Here is an 18,655-nt window from a genome sequence, read left to right as displayed (position 1 = left end):
ATTCTCAGACCTACTATATACAATATGTAAAAATTCTGAATCTGAAAAGAAATATTACATATAAAAACATTTTTTAAAAAATTAAGCAATCCAATCCCAGAAAAAAACTTCAACAAGCCATAAAGGACCTACCCGAGAGTAATACTGGGGTCCTGAAAGATCAAAGAAAATCTATCCACTATGTAAAGGCAAACTCATAGGTAGGTTATATAAATTACTCTCAAAAATTAAAAAAGAAAACCTTTCAAATTCCTTTTATAAAACAAATACAGGGGCAGAGTTCAAATCTGGCCTCAGACACTTGACACACTAGCCATATGACTTTGGGCAAGTCACTTAACTCCAATTGCCCTCCAAAAAAGAAAAAAAAATTTATATATATATATATATACATATATATATACACATATATATATATATATACACACACATATATATAGTCCCAATAGCTAAACCAAAACAAACTATAGATCAGCATCACTAATGGCTACTAGTACAAAAATCTGAATTAAATCCTAGCAATATATCCCTCCTCCCCCAAAATACTCATTATAACAAATCTGGACTTATACAAGAGATGCAAAGATATGTAGGAATAAAGCAAGGCTATCCTCCTTCCCCACTGTTATTTAGCATAGTTCTAAAAAAAACTAACAATACCAATAAGATTTTTTTTAAATAAAGCAAAAACATCAGTAAGAGGTGACAAACTATCTTTATCAGCTGATGGCATGATGGTTTACTTAGAAAATCGAAGAAAATCAACAAAGAAATGAAATAATAGCTTCAGTGAAGTAGCAAAAAAAAAAATGAACTCACAAAAATCAGTAGCACTTCTGTACAGCAATAGGAAATCCAGAAAGAAATAACACAGGGAAATCCAATTCAAAATAACTATAAAATGAACAAAATATCTAGGACTCAATCTATAATGGCAAACTCAAGGCTTAGATGTAATTACAAAACAATTTTAGGAAATAAAGAATGATTTGAATTATGGAAAGAACAGTCATTGCCCTTGCTTGTGCCTCAACAACATAATAAAAATGATACTATTTAAATTTAGTTAGATTTAATGCTATGCCATCAAACTATCAAGGGCCATGGAACTACTCATAAGGCTAGATAAAACAAAACAAGTGGCTCAAAAATCAAATAAAATAAACATCAAAATTTAACACTAGAAGAGAAGTCAAAAGAAGAGCAAACTAATATACTTGTTGAGCTGTAAATCGGTTCAATAATTCTAAAATTTGGAATTTGGAATTATGCAGAAAAATTGAATAAAATGTCCATATCATTTGACTGAGAGAAGCCACAGCTAGAGGTATATCGCAAGGACATCAGACACAAAAAGAAGGTCCCCATTAACACCAAAATATTCAAAGCAGCATTTTCTTGTGGTAGTAAAGAACTAGTAATTAAGTTTATTAACTGGAGAATGGCTAAAAAAAAAATTCTGGTACATGAATGTAATGGAAAAATTATCATGTTATATAAGAAATGATGACTATGGAAAAAAAATCAAAACAGAAAACTTTTATGAACTAATGCTGGGTGAAGTAAGCAGAACCAGAAAAACAATGACAACAATGTAAATGGCAAAAAACAACAACAACAACAACAAAACTGAATACTATATAATTACAATGATCAAGAAACTTGCCCTGGAGAAGAGTTGAACAAAAAAATGCAGCTCCCTCCTTTCTTGCAAAGGTGCGAGACTGAATATGGAATTATGTTTCATACACTGTCAGACTTGTTTTATGTGTTAGGTGGTTCTAATGAACTGTTCTTTTTTTACTTCTTTTAAAAAATTCTTTGTTATAGAGGCTAGTTTGCTGGATAATTGAGAGAATAAATATATTTGGAAATGAAAAAACATAAAAAAATTTTCTATAAAACTTTAAAATTTTAGAAGCAAATCAGAAAAGATTCAATGATGACTGAATGTTAAGTAATAGTTTCAAAATTTATTAACTTGCAGATATGTATGCAAAAAGAGATCTGCAGCTAAATTAGATAACTAAATCTTGACCATCCAAGATAGTCCTCGATTTGAAAAAAAAAAAAAAAACCTACATATTAATATTTCTCTCTTGCAGTACTTTGGGCAGAAAGATAGCTAGTCACTAATTTGATTATAATTATATTATTATATTATAATTCTTCCCGACTTGAATACTTTTAATACTTCCCTAAAGTTTTTCTTCTATGGATATATCTTATTTCAAGAAAATTCTTTATTGAAAAATCCAAAATACAAGTTACAAGTATCAAAAATGAAAAGAGTGAATTCACCATCAATGAAGGTGAAATTAAACCAATTAACAAGAGTTACTTTGTCCAAGTATATGCCAATAAAACTGTCAATTTGTGTGAAACAGATGAATATTTACAAAAATATGAATTGTCCATATTAACAAAAGGAGATTAGAATACTTAAATAACCTTATGTTAGGGGGGAAAAAACTAAACAAGTCATAAGTGAGCTAGCTTCCTAAGGAAAAATTCCTAGGCACAGATGGATTTACAAGTAAATTCTACCAAACATTTAAAGAACAATTAATTCTAAACTCTTTGAAAAAGTAGGCAAAGAAGGAATCCTACCAAATTCCTCCTATGACAAAAATGTGGCTTTTATACTTAAACAATGGAAAGCAAAGAGGAAAAAGAAATCTACAGGCCTATTTCCCTAATAAATATTGATGCAAAAATTTTCAGTAAAATACTAGCAAGGAGACTACAGCAACATATCACAAAGGTCTTATACCAGAAATGAAGGGCGGCTGGTTCGATATTAGGAAGGCTATAAACATAATTTACCATATCAATAACAAAAACAACAAAATTCAGATGATTATCTCAATAGATGCAGAAAAAACTTTTAACAAAATTTTTACCCATTCTTATTAAAAACATTAGAATGTATAGCAATAAATGGAGCTTATCTTAAAATGGTAAGTATTATCTATCTAAAACCAAGAACTAGCATTACCTATAATGGGGATAAACTTAAAAGCCTTCCTAATAAGATCAGTGAAGTAATGGTGTACATTATCACAATTGTTATTTGATACTATACTAGAAATGCTAGCTATAGCAATAATACGAGAAAAAGAAATTGAAGGAATAAGAATAGACAACAAGGAAACAAGATCATCATTCTTTGAGGATGATACTTAGAGAACCCTAGAGAATCAAGTAGTTGAAACAATTAATTTTATTAAAGTTGCAGGATGTAAAATAAACCCACATAAATCATTACTATTTCTATATATTACCAACAAAACACAACAGAAAGAGAAAAAAGAAATTCCATTTAAAATAAATACATACAGTATAAAATGCTTGAAGACACACCTAAGAACTACATGAACAAAATTACAAAACACTTTTCAGACAGATCTAAACAACTGCATAAATACTAACTGCTCATGGGTAGGCCTAGCCAATATAATAAAATGACAATTCAATCTAAATTAATTTATAAATGCAATGCCATACCAATCAAACTACCAAAGAAATGTTACAAAGCTAGAAAACAATAATAATCTAGAAGAACAAAAGGTCAAGAATATCAAGAAAGTTAATTTAAAAAAATATGAAGGCAGCCTAGTTTCAAACTATATTACAAAGTGGTAATCATCAAAACAATCTACAATCTAATATTTACTAAGAAACAGAATGGTGGATCAGTGGGATAGATTAAATACACAATGTATAGATATAAATGACAATAGTAATCTCATGTCAAAACCTCAAGATTCAAGCTTTGGTGGGGCAAGAACTTACTATTCAATAGAAACTGTTAGGAAAACTGAAAAGCAAGCTGCAGAAACTAGGCATACACCAACATCTCACACTATATACAAAGATAATGTCAAAATGGGTACATGATTTAGACATAAACAATGATCACAAACACAGAGAAGCATAGAAAAAAATTTATCCGTCAGATCTATAGGTAAAGGTAGAGTTTACGACCAACAAGAGACAGAGAAGATCACAAGAAGCAAAATGAATAAATCTGATTACATGAAATTAAAAAGGTTTTGCAAATAAAACCAATGTAGTCAAAATTAAGAAGAAAGCAAGAAAACAAAAGGAGAATTACAGCAAGTTTCTCTTATAAAGACCTCATTTTTCAAATACATAAAGGAATCAAATCATATTTATGAAACTAAGAGCTAGTCTCCAACTGATAAGTGATCAAAGGATATGAATAAGAAGTTTTCAGAAGAGGAAATCAAAGCATTCTATAAGTCATATGAAAAATACTCTAAATCACAAATAATTACAGAAATGCATATTAAAACAACTGTGAGACACCACCTCACACCTATCACATTGGCTAACCTGACAGAAAAGGAAAATGACCCAGGCTGAAGGGGATGTAGAAAATATGTACTCATGTGCTATTAGGGCATCTAGGTGGCAAAATAGAGAAGGCCAGGTCTGGAGTCAGGAAAACAACTTCAAATCTGGTCTCAGATACTCACGGTTGTGTGACCCTGGGCAAATCATTTAACCCTGTTTGGCTCAATTTCCTCATCTACAAAATGAACTGGAGAAGGAAACAGCAAACCACTTCATTATCTTTGCCAAGAAAACTCCAAATGGGGTCACAAAGAGTCACAAGGAACTGAAAACAAATGAATAGCAACAAATGCATTGCTGGTGGAGTTGTGAACTGGTCCAACCATTCTGGAAAACAATTTGGAACTTTGCCCAAAGACCTATAAAACTGCATACCCTTTGCCCCAGCAATATAACTACTAGGTCATTATCCCAAAGTGAGCAAAAAGGGAAAGGACCTATATGTATAAAAATATTTATAGAAGTTCTTTTTGTAGTGCCAAAGAATTGGGAATTGAGGGGATGACCATTAATTGGAGAATGGTCGAACAAGCTGTGGTAATGTGACTGTAATGGAATCCTATTACACTATAAGAAATGACAAGCAGAATGGTTTAAGAAAAACATAGGAAGATTTATAGGAATTGATACAAAATGAAATGAGCAGAACCAAGAGAACACTGCACATAGTAATAGAAATAGTGTAAAAATGATCAATAGTCAAAAACTTAGTTACTCTGATCAATATAATGATGAATAACAATTCTAAGTGTCGTGATGAAAAAGTCTGTGAACTAATGAACTATGAGTGAAGATTCAAACATTTTTTTCACTTTATTTTTCTTGTTTTTTTTTCCTCATATGGCTAATATGGAAACATTTTGTATGATTTCACATGTATTAATAGGTATATATTGCTTGCCTTCTCAATGGGCAGGGGAGGAGCTAAAGATAGAATCTGGAACTCATAATAAAAAATGAATGTTAAAAATAATTTTTTAATTAACTTTTAAAACAGAGCTTGAAGGTAGCAGGAGTTGTTTACCCATGGGTGTACTTTAAAGTTCCTTTACATGATGAACCCCTGATGTTACTGAGTTTTGTTTATGAATGAACTACTTGGCAAAGGAAAGAATAAAGGTAAATTGTCAATGCCAACAGTGATGAACAAAAAAAAAAATAAGATAAAAAAATACAAAACAGATCCATGAGGTAATAATTATTTACATTACAAAAATGTAAAGAAAGATTCAGAGAAGGCTACTAACTTGTATGGTGCCTTTAAAATGACACAATCTAACAAAAGATTGATATTTGCCCTTTTCAGGAGTATGTCTATTGCATGAATATAATTCATCGCCTATTTTTCAACCATTCTACTTCTTTTTTGGTCTTAATTCATTTCTAAGTTATCTGACAGGTAGTAGAACTAAGAACCTGATCAGAACCAAAAGGATCTGGCTACTACTTATTTCAAATTCCTATATGCTCTGATTTCACGTGGCCCAGTGATTTCTTTTTTTATTCCACTAAGAGACCTATGGAAGGAAAGGGAACAAATATTTATAAAGCAAGATCTATTAGAAAACCAATCAAGAACATTTATTAAGCACTATCTGTGCCAAATACAATGCTCAGAAAAAAGACAAAAATGAAACCGCCTCCACCCTTAACGAGTTTACGTTCTCTCAGTAGAGATCACATATACTTAAATAAGCAGATACTAAATACATACAAAATAAATAAACTTACTTTTGGAAGGGAGAAGGCAGAAAGGCACTAGCAGTTAGAAGGAGTAAAGATAAGGAAAGGTTTCATATAGAAGATGTCCCCTGAGTAAAATTTTTAAGGAAATCAGGGATTCTAAACAGCAGGAGGAGGAGAAGAGAGCATTTCAGGATTGAGGGGAAGCCTGACACAAAGACACAGTAATGGGAAATGAGTGTCATTTGTGAAAAACAGCAAGAAGGCTAGTTTGGCTTCATCATATGAGGGAAAGGGAGTGATATACATTAAGGTTTGGATAGATAGGTTTAAGTCAGATTATAAAGAACTTTCAAAGCTAAATAAAGGATTTGCAGAGCTTACTGAGTAGAAGAGAAATAGTGACAGACCTGCCTTTTAGGAATATCACTTTGGCAACAATGTGGAGAATAGAATGGAGTAAGCAAAGGCTTAAGGCAAGGAGACCAATTAGCAGGCCACTGCAGTAGTTCAGGGAAGAAGTGAAATAGCTGCAACAGTACCAAGTAGATAGATAGTAATGTCAGGTGATAGCAGTCAGAATCAAGAGGAAGCGAAAGATGCAAGAGACCAATGAAGGAAGCTAGGCTCAAGTAACATTGACTTTGTGAAAGAAAAGAGGATGAACAGTCAAAAATAACGCCATGATTTCAAATATGGAAAACTGAATAAATGGTTGTACAGCCAAAAGGAATAGTAAAATCAGGCTTAAAGAGCAGGTTTAGGCAGGAATATACATGTATGAATATAAGAATTTTCATATTCATATATACACATATATATGTGTAAATATTTCTTATAAATTATTTTGTTAAATATTTGCCTTGTGTTCTTACATATTAAAAAAAATACTTCAAATAGTCATTCAATCTATTTAATTCATGACCTTTTAAAACAGCTGAACTTCTCAACTTTTGCATCCTAAGGTTAAGGACTCAATCCCATCTGTTAGAAATCCAAATAAAGTAAGAAATGTGATGAAGCAGGTTGATGCGGCATTCAAAAAAAAATAATGTAAATTATTGTCCATAACAAGGAAGACAATTATTCCTCCAAACTTTGTCCCAATTAAAACAAATCTAGATAACACATATATCTTCAAATTTTAGGTATATTTTAGGAACACTAATGATAAGTTGAATTAGAGGATCATAGATTTAGAGCTTGGACAGACTTAGAGGCTATCTAGTGCAACTCTGTCATTTCAAAGATGAGCAAACTAAGACCCAGAGAGTTTAGTAACTTGCTGAGAGTCACACAGTCAGTAAGAGTCTGGTCTGAAGGAAGGATTTAAATTCAGGTCTTCCTGACTCCAGATCCAGTATATTCACTAGGCTCTCTAGATGTTTAGATACCAGAAGACAACAAGGAAAATGAGAGAGTTTGGACTATGAGTGGTGAAGGAAAAGGGAATGTTTAGGCTGGGAAATAGAAGACATAAATAATGGAGAAATACATTCAAACTTGATTCTGTGAGGTCCTGGGGAGCAGGGTTAGGACTAATGGTATAAGAGAAAGAGGAAATTTCCTAAGAATTAAAGCTATTCTTATACGGACCAGATTTCCCAGTTACTAAAGAACTTCAAAGACTAAATAATTCTCCTTTGAAGGACACTGTATGGGAGCATAACTGGTACAGAATAGTGCTTAGAGAATACAGCATATCCTCTAAGGTCTCTCCTAATATCAAAGCTCCATAATGCTGTGGTAATAGCTTGTATTTGTATAATGTTTTACAGTTTCCAAAATGCTTTCATATTCACTATCAATCATGACTGTACCTGAGAATTTCAAAATGCTTGCGGGACATTATTAACTCAATTTTAAGGTATCTCTATAGTATATGAAGCTGTAAATGGAGAGAACAAAGCACAAAACATACAGGCCAAGAAATTGATTCATGTGTTTATAAAACATATGAAGACCTTGTAACAATTTTTTGTAGCTTTTACACTGGAAAAAAAAAAGAGGCATAAACATCTAGAGTTTTTAAATAGAGAATGATGTAGAAATATGCTGTACTGATCAAATTCTCAATTTCTAAAAATGGTACTAAGTCCTCAAATGAAACATAGCAGATAATTTACAATCACTTCACTTCTTTAAAATCATATTGGGGTTGCTTTGGGGTGAATTTTCTTCCGTATACGGCAAGAAAACATCAGTTTACACCCCTCTGCTCTGAGATGCCATAACAAGGCCTAAAAATCAAGCACTCTATACACCTCAAAGATCCAACAAGGCCTTGCCTAAGGAATATTCCTATTGTAAAAAGGAGGACAGGCAGTGGGACTTAATATTTCTCATAATCTGTGTGTGCAGGAATATGCAAATCTGAAATGAAGGATGGGGGACTGCCATTTGTTGTGGTCCAGTTGTTTTAGTTGTGTCACTCTGTGACCTCATTGGGGTTTTCATGGCAAAGATACTGGAGCAGTTTGCCATTTCTTTCTCCTGGTCATTTTAAAGATGAAGAAACTGAGGCAAACAGGGTGAAGTGACTTGCACTGGGTTACACAGCTATTAAATGTCTGAGGGTAGATTTGAACTCAAGAAGGTAAGTCTTCCTTACTCAGGCCCAGCACTCCATCCACTATGCCACCCAACATCAAGTGAACATCATTCCTATCTAAAACAGACAAAGAGGGGTCAGTCGCACACAAAGACAGACAGACAGACAGACACACACACACACACACACACACACATCTTGATGTAAAAATACATCAACCTTGGGGTGGCTAGGTGGTGCAGTGAATAGAGCACCAGCCCTGGACTCAGGAGGACCAGTTCAAATATGACCTGAGACACCTAACACAAAAGTAGCCGTGTGACCTTGGGCAAGTCATTCAACCCCAACTGCCCTATCTTCTCCCACCCAAAAAGCCAAAAATAAATAAATAAGGTCTTTGAAAAAAAAAAAAAACATCAAACTCAACAGGAACAAAAGGTAGAAAGGGTGGAAGAGGGGCAGCCAGGTAGCACAGCAAGTAAGAGCACCGGCGCCAGTGTCGGGATGACTTGGGGATTGAATCAGGGCTCAGACACTTAGCACCCACCCAGAAACACCTGGCCATGTAACCTTGAACAAGTTACTTAACCCCGAATGCTTTAAAAAAAAAAAAAAAAGAAGAAAAGAAAAGAAAGGGTGGAAGGTTAAGAAGGATGATAATATCAGGAAAAGAAAAATCAGAAGCAAAACTAATTTCTTGATCCTAAAGAAGGTGCTTAAAAGAAAAAAAAAACTAGAATCTGAGGGGGTATATGAATGGAATGGAATATTAATGAGCTGCTTTAAGAAATGATGAGACTATTTCAGAGAATCCTGGGGAGTAACAAAGAGCAAAGTGAGGAGATCTAGAACATATACAACAACAACAACAATGTAAAGAAAAACAAAATTTTGTATGACTTAAGAATGACCAACCATGTCTCTAGCAGGCTTATGATGAAACTTGTTACCTACCTCCTAACAGAAGTAGTGGACTCAAAGTACATAAGGATACACATTTGGACATGGTCACTTCATGGCCTTATAATGTCTGAACATGATTATTACAAGAGTTTCTCTCTGCCCCCCCCCTCACCTCACCCCCACATTTTTAACACTAGAAGGATGAGGTGTGTCCACTGACTCACAAATTTTATTTTGAAATAAAGTTTTCCACTTTACTATCTCTATTTTCTTTGTCATATGGATAAAAACATTGTACTACATCAAGTGACAAAGTTTGGTATTCAGGTCCTTCTGGCGTTAATGGGTATGAGGAAGAGCAGTAAGGCATAAGGGAGAGGCATAGCAGTGATGCCAAAAAAAATGGTCAATTGAAACTTTTTTTAAATGCACAAAAGAAAACAGAAGGAAACTCAAAAGAAAGCACAGACAAGCAAGACAATTCTCAAAGTAACATGTGGAATTTATTATATACACTTTTTAAAAAGCAAGGTAGATGAAAAAATATCATATACATTCTCTTGTGTTCTACTATGCATATAAAAATGCTCAATTTTTTTATTTAAGTTTAGAATTTTAAATTTTTAAATAAAAAAAACAGAAAATAAATTTAAAAAAAAAAACCTTTAAAATTTCATTTGGCTCCTGAATGCAAAGAAAGTTTGCAAAGTTCTGGTGTAACTTTTTTTTTAAATCATAAACCTGCACTATAGGGACTTAAGAAATCACTTCCATGGAGCCATCAGAAGCAGAAGATGGTGTCCAAAAAGGTATGTTTATTCATCTTCCAGATGCTCATTCCTCCTCCATAAATGAAACAGATAACAAGTAAGAACCTGGTGGTAAGCAGAATGCTAGAGAGGGAATGAAGGGAAATGTTCCTGCTATAAAACCAAAGATACAGAAGAGGTCCTGTGGTTGGGAGGTAGTGATGACAGATTACGAGGAGAACAAAAATTCAGGATGCAGACAGTAAGGAGCAAGAGACCCCTTTCTATCTGGAAGCTGCGACTTGCTGAGCCCAAATTATTGCACCCAGGCCTCCTGGCAGACAGGCCCTGGACTCTTGGCATTAATATCCTCAGTAAGTCTCTGTGAAATTCCTTCTGCTCCTCATACATACATGTTGGAAGTGAGATGATGTTGGCTGCATCCAACAGATTTAATTATTCTGATTACTGTCTAGTGGAAAACTAACATCAGAATCAAGGTCACATCAGAAAAAATGTTTGAGGGATAAGACTCTCCATCTATGTCAATCCTGAGTATTAGACTAAACCAAAGTAAAGTTTCCCTTCAGAACAAATTTCCAGGAATAAAAAGTGACTATTTTTTAAGACTTTTAAAAGACTCTAGTCTAACAAGATTAAGTTTAAGTATACTATATCTTAGTATTCTATAGGTCATGGCATTTTCATTTAGGAGAAAGACAAAGCACAGAGGGAAGAGAGAAATAAAAGGTCCCACTACAGAACAAAAGCAACATACAATGATAGCTAAACTACTTTGGCTCATCACACCCTAGCTAGGAGAGCTGATGAAGCTGCATCCTGCATTGTAGCAAAGAAGCACAGGTGCAGCATGAGGCACACAGCTTTAGAGACTGTATATTAAGCATATACAAAACAAATTATTTCTTACTAGAGAGGCTGGGGAGGGGAAAAGGGAAAAAGGCAAGGAACCACTGGGATGTAAATAATGTTAAAAAAAAAAAGATTTAAAAAGATTAAAAAAAAGTAAAACTAGTATGATTTCATCAAGGACAGATAATACCAGACAAGCCTCATTTCTTTTGGAACAGAATTTTTTTAGTAGTAGAGCAACAGAATATTGTATAGTTTACCTACATTTTGACAAAGCATCTAACCGTCTCTAATGCTATCTTGCATACAGAACATGGAGAGATAATAATGATAATAACTAGCATCCAGATAGCACATAGTACACACTTAATACTTACGACCATCTCTGTAATTTTGCTCAATTGGCTTAAATAACTGATGATGTAATATCTTTTTTTTTTTTTGGTGAGTTAAGTGTTAAGTGACTCACCCAGGTTCACATAGCTAGTGTCAGGTGTCTGAAGCAGCGATAACTAACTACCAGGACAGTTTGACTGGAAGACAGAGAATTAAGGAGAATAATATGAAATCAGTTTGGAAAGGTGGTTAGGAACCAGATTATTGAGGGGTTGAAATACTAGGTTAATGATTTTGTACTCTATCCCACAGGCAGTAAGAGGTCACTGATGCTTCTGGAACAGGTGAGTAATATAGAAAGATCAATGTTTGAGGAATATCAGTTGGGCAGCTGTGTGAAGAGACTGGCAAGAGGAAAGACAGACGCAAACCGCCTAATGAGAAGGCTTTTGCAATAGTCCTTTACTATTTAGTATAGACAAATGACATGGGCCTGAACTTGGATAGAAGCTTCTACTCAGAAAGAAGGGTATAGGCAGAAGAGACACAGGGAAGATAAAATCAACAAGTCTTGACAATTAATTGTAAAGGAGAACTGAAGGAGAGGGATGATTCAAGAATGACTCGATGGTTTTTAACTTCATGAGTAGAAAGAATGATTTCAACAAAAATAAGGAAGTGAAGATATAGGATGGGTTTGGTGGGAAGGGAAGGGGAAGAAGAGAATATTAACTTCCCCTTTGGACCTACTAAGTTAGAAATGTTTAGCAGGCAGATGGTAAGTAGGACTGTAGTTTAGAAGATAGATTAAGGCCAGATTTATAGAATATGAAGTCAATTACCTAGGGAATATAATTAAAGCCATGGTAGCTAATGAGATCACAAAAAGAGTGTGTAGAGAAAGAAGATTCAAGACAGAGTCAGGGTTCAAGATAGTAGGAAGGAGGAGGATAATCTAGCCAAGATGACCAAAAAGTACAGGTAAGAATGGTAGGAGGTCCAAGTATAAAGTCTCAGAAGTTAAGATAAAAGATTATTGACAGTGTCAAAAGATGCATAGATGCCAAGCAGAAATAAGAAATATTTCCATTCTCCACTAAAGAAAACCATTATATATGGGAAAATATAATAGTGTTGAGGGTTTAAAGAAACAAAAAATGCCACATTAACAGGTCATGTCTAATGTTAATTAAATAAGTATTTAACCATCTGAGGGCACATCACTTTAGATAAAACTGACTGTGAAATTTGTACTCAACAATCTTGATAACTGAATTTCTTCAAGGCCTAAAAGGTAGGACTTTCTTTTCTTCTGTACCTTCCCACAGAGGCCAAGCATGCAGCAGATGCTCAATAATGAGGTGCTGACTATTTGATCTAGGAACATTTGTAAATTGCAGGTTGTTTTCTAAATAGAGGAATTTTAAAGTAATGTTATAATTTACTTGGCCTAAACTGCTTTTAACAGACTTGTATGTTCTTAAGGAAAATTTCACTTCAGAGAGATATCTAATTTATGTCAGGAAAAAAAATGGACACTATTTTCTCCTCAGCATGATTAAGTTTAAGATAAGCCCAATAACAAGTACTTCAAGAAGTCTAACTAGCATTTCATTCTGCTTCTGCTTAAAAGGTTATCAAGTAACCTTTGATTACTGCTCCTAATAAAAGAACTCTTTTAAAAGATTACTGGGAAAGAAAACAGGGAATTCGGAAGACCTAGGGTATAACTCCTGATCCTGCTACTTACTACCTTTGGGATGTTGGGGAATTCACCCATCTGCTACAGATCTTAGTTTTGTCTTTTGTAAAATGAGGTTTGGACCAAACACTCTCCTAAAATACCTTCCAGCTCTAAGTCTTGTGAGGACTTACTGCAAGTCTGGGAAGGAAGACAATCTAGAATTCAATAAAAATTTCAAGTTTAATATTTAAGGTCTGTTTCACTGCAAATAGTCCTCTCAGCCTGGCATATTTATTCCATCTTTCCTCCCACTCATTCTCCCAAAAAAAGGTGGTGTAGGGATCCTGCCACTAGTCCAACTTATATGGCCCTGGGGCAAGTCACTTTTAACCTTTCTGAACATCAACTTCTTTATCTGTATAAAGAAGTAGGGTTGGACTAAAAGGTCTCTAGGGGCCCTTCCAGCTCTAGATCTAGGTTCCTTAGTATTCTGACCTCTCTGCGCCTCAGTTTCCTCATCTGTAAAATGAGAGTGGTGGCCTTAGACGGCCTCTAAAGACCCTTCCTGCTCTAGATCTGTGATCCCCAGGATTATGTGACCTCTCTGAGGCTCAGCTTCCTCATCTGTAAGGTGAGAGGGGTGGCCTTAGATGGCCTCTTAAGGTTACTTTCAGCTCCAGATCTAATATCCCTAGTATTCAGACCTCTCCAAGCCTCAGTTTCCCCATCTGTAAGGTGAGAGGGGTGGCCATGGATGGCCTCTTAAGGTTTCCTTCAGCTCCAGATCTAAGATCCCTAGTATTCTGCCCTCTCCAAGCCTCAGTTTCCTCATCTGCAAAGTGAGAGTAGCCTCTAAGGTCCCCTCCAGGTCCAATTAACTGAGGTTCGGCTATTTGGGGTCCACTGAGATGACACGATCCGATTCACATTTAGAAAGGCACATCTCACTCCAAATCAACGTCAGGGGCGATTGTAGGGAATAGGAAAAATAAAAAAATTTAAAAAAATTTGTGCCCTGCCAATGCTGGGGCTTCCTCCGAGAGTCCGGAGGGAGGAAATGGGTTGGGGGTTCGCGGTGGAATACAACGAACCCATAGAATACCCTCCCTTCCCCCACGCAGAGAGCTGCCTGCCTGGTCTTCTGCCCTCGGGAAAGTGTATCCCAACCCAAGCAGGGGCGGGGGGAGGGGGGGCGCCCCTCCCCTCCTGCGCGGTCTCCCGGCGGGGCTGGGTTCGCACGGTTTGCGCCTTCAGGACAGCAGGAGCCCCGCCAAAGCTCAGGGGATGACAGCACGCGTGCGGGGGGGCGGGGGCCGGGAGGGAGGCAGAGCCCCCTGCCCCGGCTTTCTCCCTCTCCCTCTCCTCCTCAGACCTCCACTCCCGGGGTGTCCACTCGCCCTTGTCCGCCCAGACCCTCGACCCATTCTCGGCACTCACCGGCGCGGGGCTCCCGGGGAGGTTTCGGGGGCCGGGGACGCCCAACTTCCCTTCGCTGCCTGGCAGCGGCTACCGAGGCAGCGGCTCGGGGAGCCAGCCCGCGGAGGGGTGCGGCCCCGAGAAGCAGGAGGAGGCAGCGGCGCTTTGGCCCGCTCCGCTCCCGGCTCGGGCTCGCTCCCTCCAGCTGCCGTTCGCTCCTTCCCTCCCGGGCGGACGAAGCGCCAGATGCCGAGGTTGCCTCCGCCGCTACTGCCGCGGCGGCTGCCAGCAACTCCCGGGCAGGACGGCGTCGCGGGATAATGCTGTCATCGGCCGCGCCGCCTCCCCTCCAGACCCCAGCTGCCACCGTCCGGTGCCGCTTCACATTCTAGCGCGCCGCTGCCGCCCCCTTGCTGTCACTCGCTCTCTCGGCTCCGCCCTCTTCCCGTCACGTGACGGCGCACGTAGTCAGCCGCCGGGGCCACCTCCCACCGCGGGGGTGGAGCCAGGCGCCCGCGCGCCCGCGGGAGCAACGACAGCCAACGCCCCCCTTCCCTCTCTCCCCCGCCCTCCTTCTTGGGTAGAGCCAGATTGGAAAGTTGAGTAACACCTCTACGACCTTTTACACACACACTCCCCCGCTCCAGTGTGGCCCTTGACTTGGCCTTCTGGACCACGCCCCTCCCATGACAAAAAAAAAAAAAAAAAAAAAAAAAAGGCGGGGCATGGATTAGGAGCCTACAGCGTATGTAGCTAGAGCCGCATTGAATTGCATATTGGTGACTGGATTGCCTACTGTGTTCTAGGCACCAGGAAATACAAAAACACTACTGTGTTCCCCCCAAAACCTCTATTTTTCGCCACTATCAAGTGGCCCCTTCCTCTGAGTCCCCCAGACTTGAAACTTTATTAATTTCAATCCTTGATTCCCACTGCCTCCCACTGCCCTTATCCTAGTTGATTCCAAAGCCTGCCCACTTCACCTTTGCAAGGTCTCTCAACTTCGCCACCTTTCTCTCCTCTGATACTGACACTACCTCGGTCCAGCCCCTTATCGATCACTCATAGCTGGACTATTGCAGTAGCTGCTAGTGGGTCTGCCTGCCTCAAGTCTCTGCCCGTTCAGTCACTAAAGCCATTGTCCTCAAGCTTAGGTCTGACCATGTTACCCACAGGTTCAATAAACTTCAGTGACTCCCTATTCTCTCCAGGATCACTTTGTAACTCTACCCTACCACACTCTTAATGACTTCCGGCATTTTCACTTGTCCCCCATACCTAGAATATTCTCCCTCTTCATCTCTCTCTCACTTCTCTCATTTCAAGTCCCAGTTCAAATTCTACCTTCTGCAAGAAGACTTTTCTGATTCCCCTTATGCTTATGCCTGAGATTATCTTCAATTTAGGTTGTATATATCTTGTTTGTACCTATTTGCTTGCATGATGTCTCTGTATCCCTCTACATGGGGCTGCGAGATCCTGGAAAGCATGGGTTTGTTTTTTGTTTTTGTTTTTTTGCCTCTTTTATGTACTAAGTACTTAGCACAGTGTCTGGTATACAGTAGGTGTTTAATAAATGCTTCTCTCTCTCTTTTTTTGCAGGGGGAAAGCAGGGCAGTTGGGTTTAAGTGAATTGCCCAAGGTCACAGGGCTAGTAAGTGTTAAGTGTATGAGGTATGAGGCCAGATTTGAACTCAGGTCCTCCTGACTCCAGGACCAGTGCACCACCTAACTGCCCATAAATGCTTCTTGACAAAGTGAACAATCGCTACCCTCAAGATGCTTAAATTCCATAGGCAAGATCTGGGTGCATACGTTTAGATCCAGAAGGGACTTTAGAAACTAGTCTAACTTGAAGGAACCTCAGAGATCATCTACTTACTGTAAGTAAGTACTTTTTAATAGATGTAGAAGAGGATGGAACCTTAGCAGTCATCTGAGCTCACCCCTTCATTTGGTTGATCATATATTGATAGCTGGAAGAGACCTTATCTAAGCCAACCCCTTCATTTTACTGATGAGGAAACTGAAACCCAGAAAGCCCTTGCCAAACAGCACATGGGTAGTAAGTAGCAATGAAATTCAGATCCCCCACCCTCTCCCTCCAGATGGGTTGCTCTTCCCACAGTACCACAAAGCCTCTCTTGAGAAAACACAGTGCTTCACAGGTTCAAATACCACTTCTGACAATGTACCATCCTGTATCTAGAATGCTGTCCCTCCTTATCTCCCCACTTCCCTGCATTCTTTCAAGTACCAGCTAAAACTTCACCCTCCACAGAGAGTCTTGCCTTCTCTTTAGTATTTCCAACTTACTCTGTATATATTACCTCCACGTTGTCTTTCTTATTAGACTGCGAACTCCTTGAAGGCAGAAACTGTGCTTTACCTGTCTTTCTATCCCTACATGCTTAGCACAGTACCTGGCACATAGTAGGAACTTAACAAATGTTTACTGACTAACTGACATGCTAACTATAAACTCCTAAGCAAGTCTTCTCTCAGTGTTCCCAAGCGTCTTTCTAAGACTGTAAGATGCATAATATTTGTTTCTCCCTCATCCTTGGGAAGGAGCTTTCAATCAATCAATAAATATTTTTTTTAACTAGCCATGTGACCTTGGGCAAGTCACTTAACCCCAAATGCCCTTGCCTTCCCCCTCCCAAAAAAAAGAAAAAAAAAGTTAAAAAAATATTTTTTAAAGACCTATTATGGTGCTTGGCATTGTACCAGGCTCTGGAGATATGAAGACATAGGTGAAACAGTTCCTTCCCTCACATTGGGACTACCCTACACCAAAGGAACCACAAGTTTAGAAAGAAAGAAAAAAATTCTGAGTACAGGGTTATGCACTGATCAAAAATCAAAGACAAAGATCACTGATCAAAGTCATTTTTTACTTTGGGCTTTGCCCTGAGAACCTGATTGGGGTATAGGGATAGGGGAATGAAACGGGTGATTAATTACATTCCAGCCTTCCTTCAGCACCCCTCATCCAAACTAACCCCTTCGCGTCATTTTTCCCATCTAAAAAATAGAAGAAAAATGGTTATAGGACATATAATAGAAAGGCATTTGATATCTACTTATCTCTATTTCTAGTTACTTATTAATTATAAAAACCTAGTTTGCCATTCTCTGCCTTTGAGGGCTATTTTTTACTCAGAGAGAGGGTGGCTTTTCACTCATGCTGAGTGATGAAAATAGCCTAACCAACTTATTTTTGTTCCTAGTCAGGTTTGAGGTGCCATGTGCCAATTCATTCAATTTAACAGCTTGGTTATTTTGATGACAGTTTATGCAGATTCACAAGAACGTGGCTACTCATGCAGTTTTTAATAAAGTCTTTTCTTCATTTTGCCAAGTACAGACCTTGACCAATTCCACAACCAGACCTTGCTTGTTTTCACTTCCAAGTAAGGGCAGTTCTATTAAGCTCAGCTAATTCAGTTACAATATAAGTACAGCAGAAATAGGTTAAAACTCAAATATGAATGACATATTGTCATTTTAATCAGTCAAATTAATTCACATTTTAATTTATGGTTCTGAAGTTAGGAAAAGTCAAAAGTTGTTATGGGCTTCTTTGTTCCCAAGCTGAGGTAGGCATTGACAGGCACCGAAATCATTCCCATAGGCTGAGAAACTCTGACCTAGAAGATTCTTTACAGAAGGGGGTGTAGTTTGCAGTTTCCCTTCCTCACCTAATTGAGCCAGAGCCTTCACTTGCTAAATGTTGCTGATCAAGATCCAAAGCTAAGAACCCTTGCTTAATGGAAAAAAATAGATTGAGAGATTATTAAAAATGGGTTGTTCAGTAATTCAATTCAACTGGACTTTTTTTTAAGCTTGTTTACAATGTAAAGGAGAAGTGAAGAAGTGGAACAAGTATTTATTAAGTACCTTCTGTATGCCAGGCACTGTACTAAGCATTTTACAAATATTATCATGTGGGGTAGATGTCATTATTATCCCTATTTTGCAACTTTGAGACAGGCAGAGGTTAAATGACTGGCCTAGGACTTGCCCAAAGTCACATGGCTAGTGTGTCAAGTGTCTGCGGTCATATTTGAACTCCTG

At 37.8% G+C, this 18,655-nt stretch overlaps 1 protein-coding gene across 2 annotated transcripts in view; it reads right to left on the bottom strand.

Moving 5' to 3' along the window:
• Window positions 1-14,920, bottom strand: part of OSBPL8 (oxysterol binding protein like 8) — a 206,571-nt gene extending 191,651 nt beyond the window's left edge. The window contains exon 1 of one of the 2 annotated variants that reach the window (XM_069094816.1): window positions 14,597-14,920. The gene's annotated coding sequence lies outside the window, so the exon portion shown is untranslated. The remainder of the gene's footprint in view (window positions 1-14,596) is intronic. The other variant, XM_069094813.1, reaches the window with a different exon arrangement.
• Window positions 14,921-18,655: the final 3,735 nt, after the last annotated feature.

Source organism: Petaurus breviceps, unplaced genomic scaffold (assembly GCF_028583685.1).
Source record: "Petaurus breviceps papuanus isolate PSGF00001 unplaced genomic scaffold, PetGlider_PUasm1.0 221, whole genome shotgun sequence".
In the NCBI taxonomy this organism is placed as follows: domain Eukaryota; kingdom Metazoa; phylum Chordata; class Mammalia; order Diprotodontia; family Petauridae; genus Petaurus; species Petaurus breviceps.
Note: the sequence above shows the minus strand (reverse complement) of the source record. Positions and strands in the feature narration are given on the sequence as shown.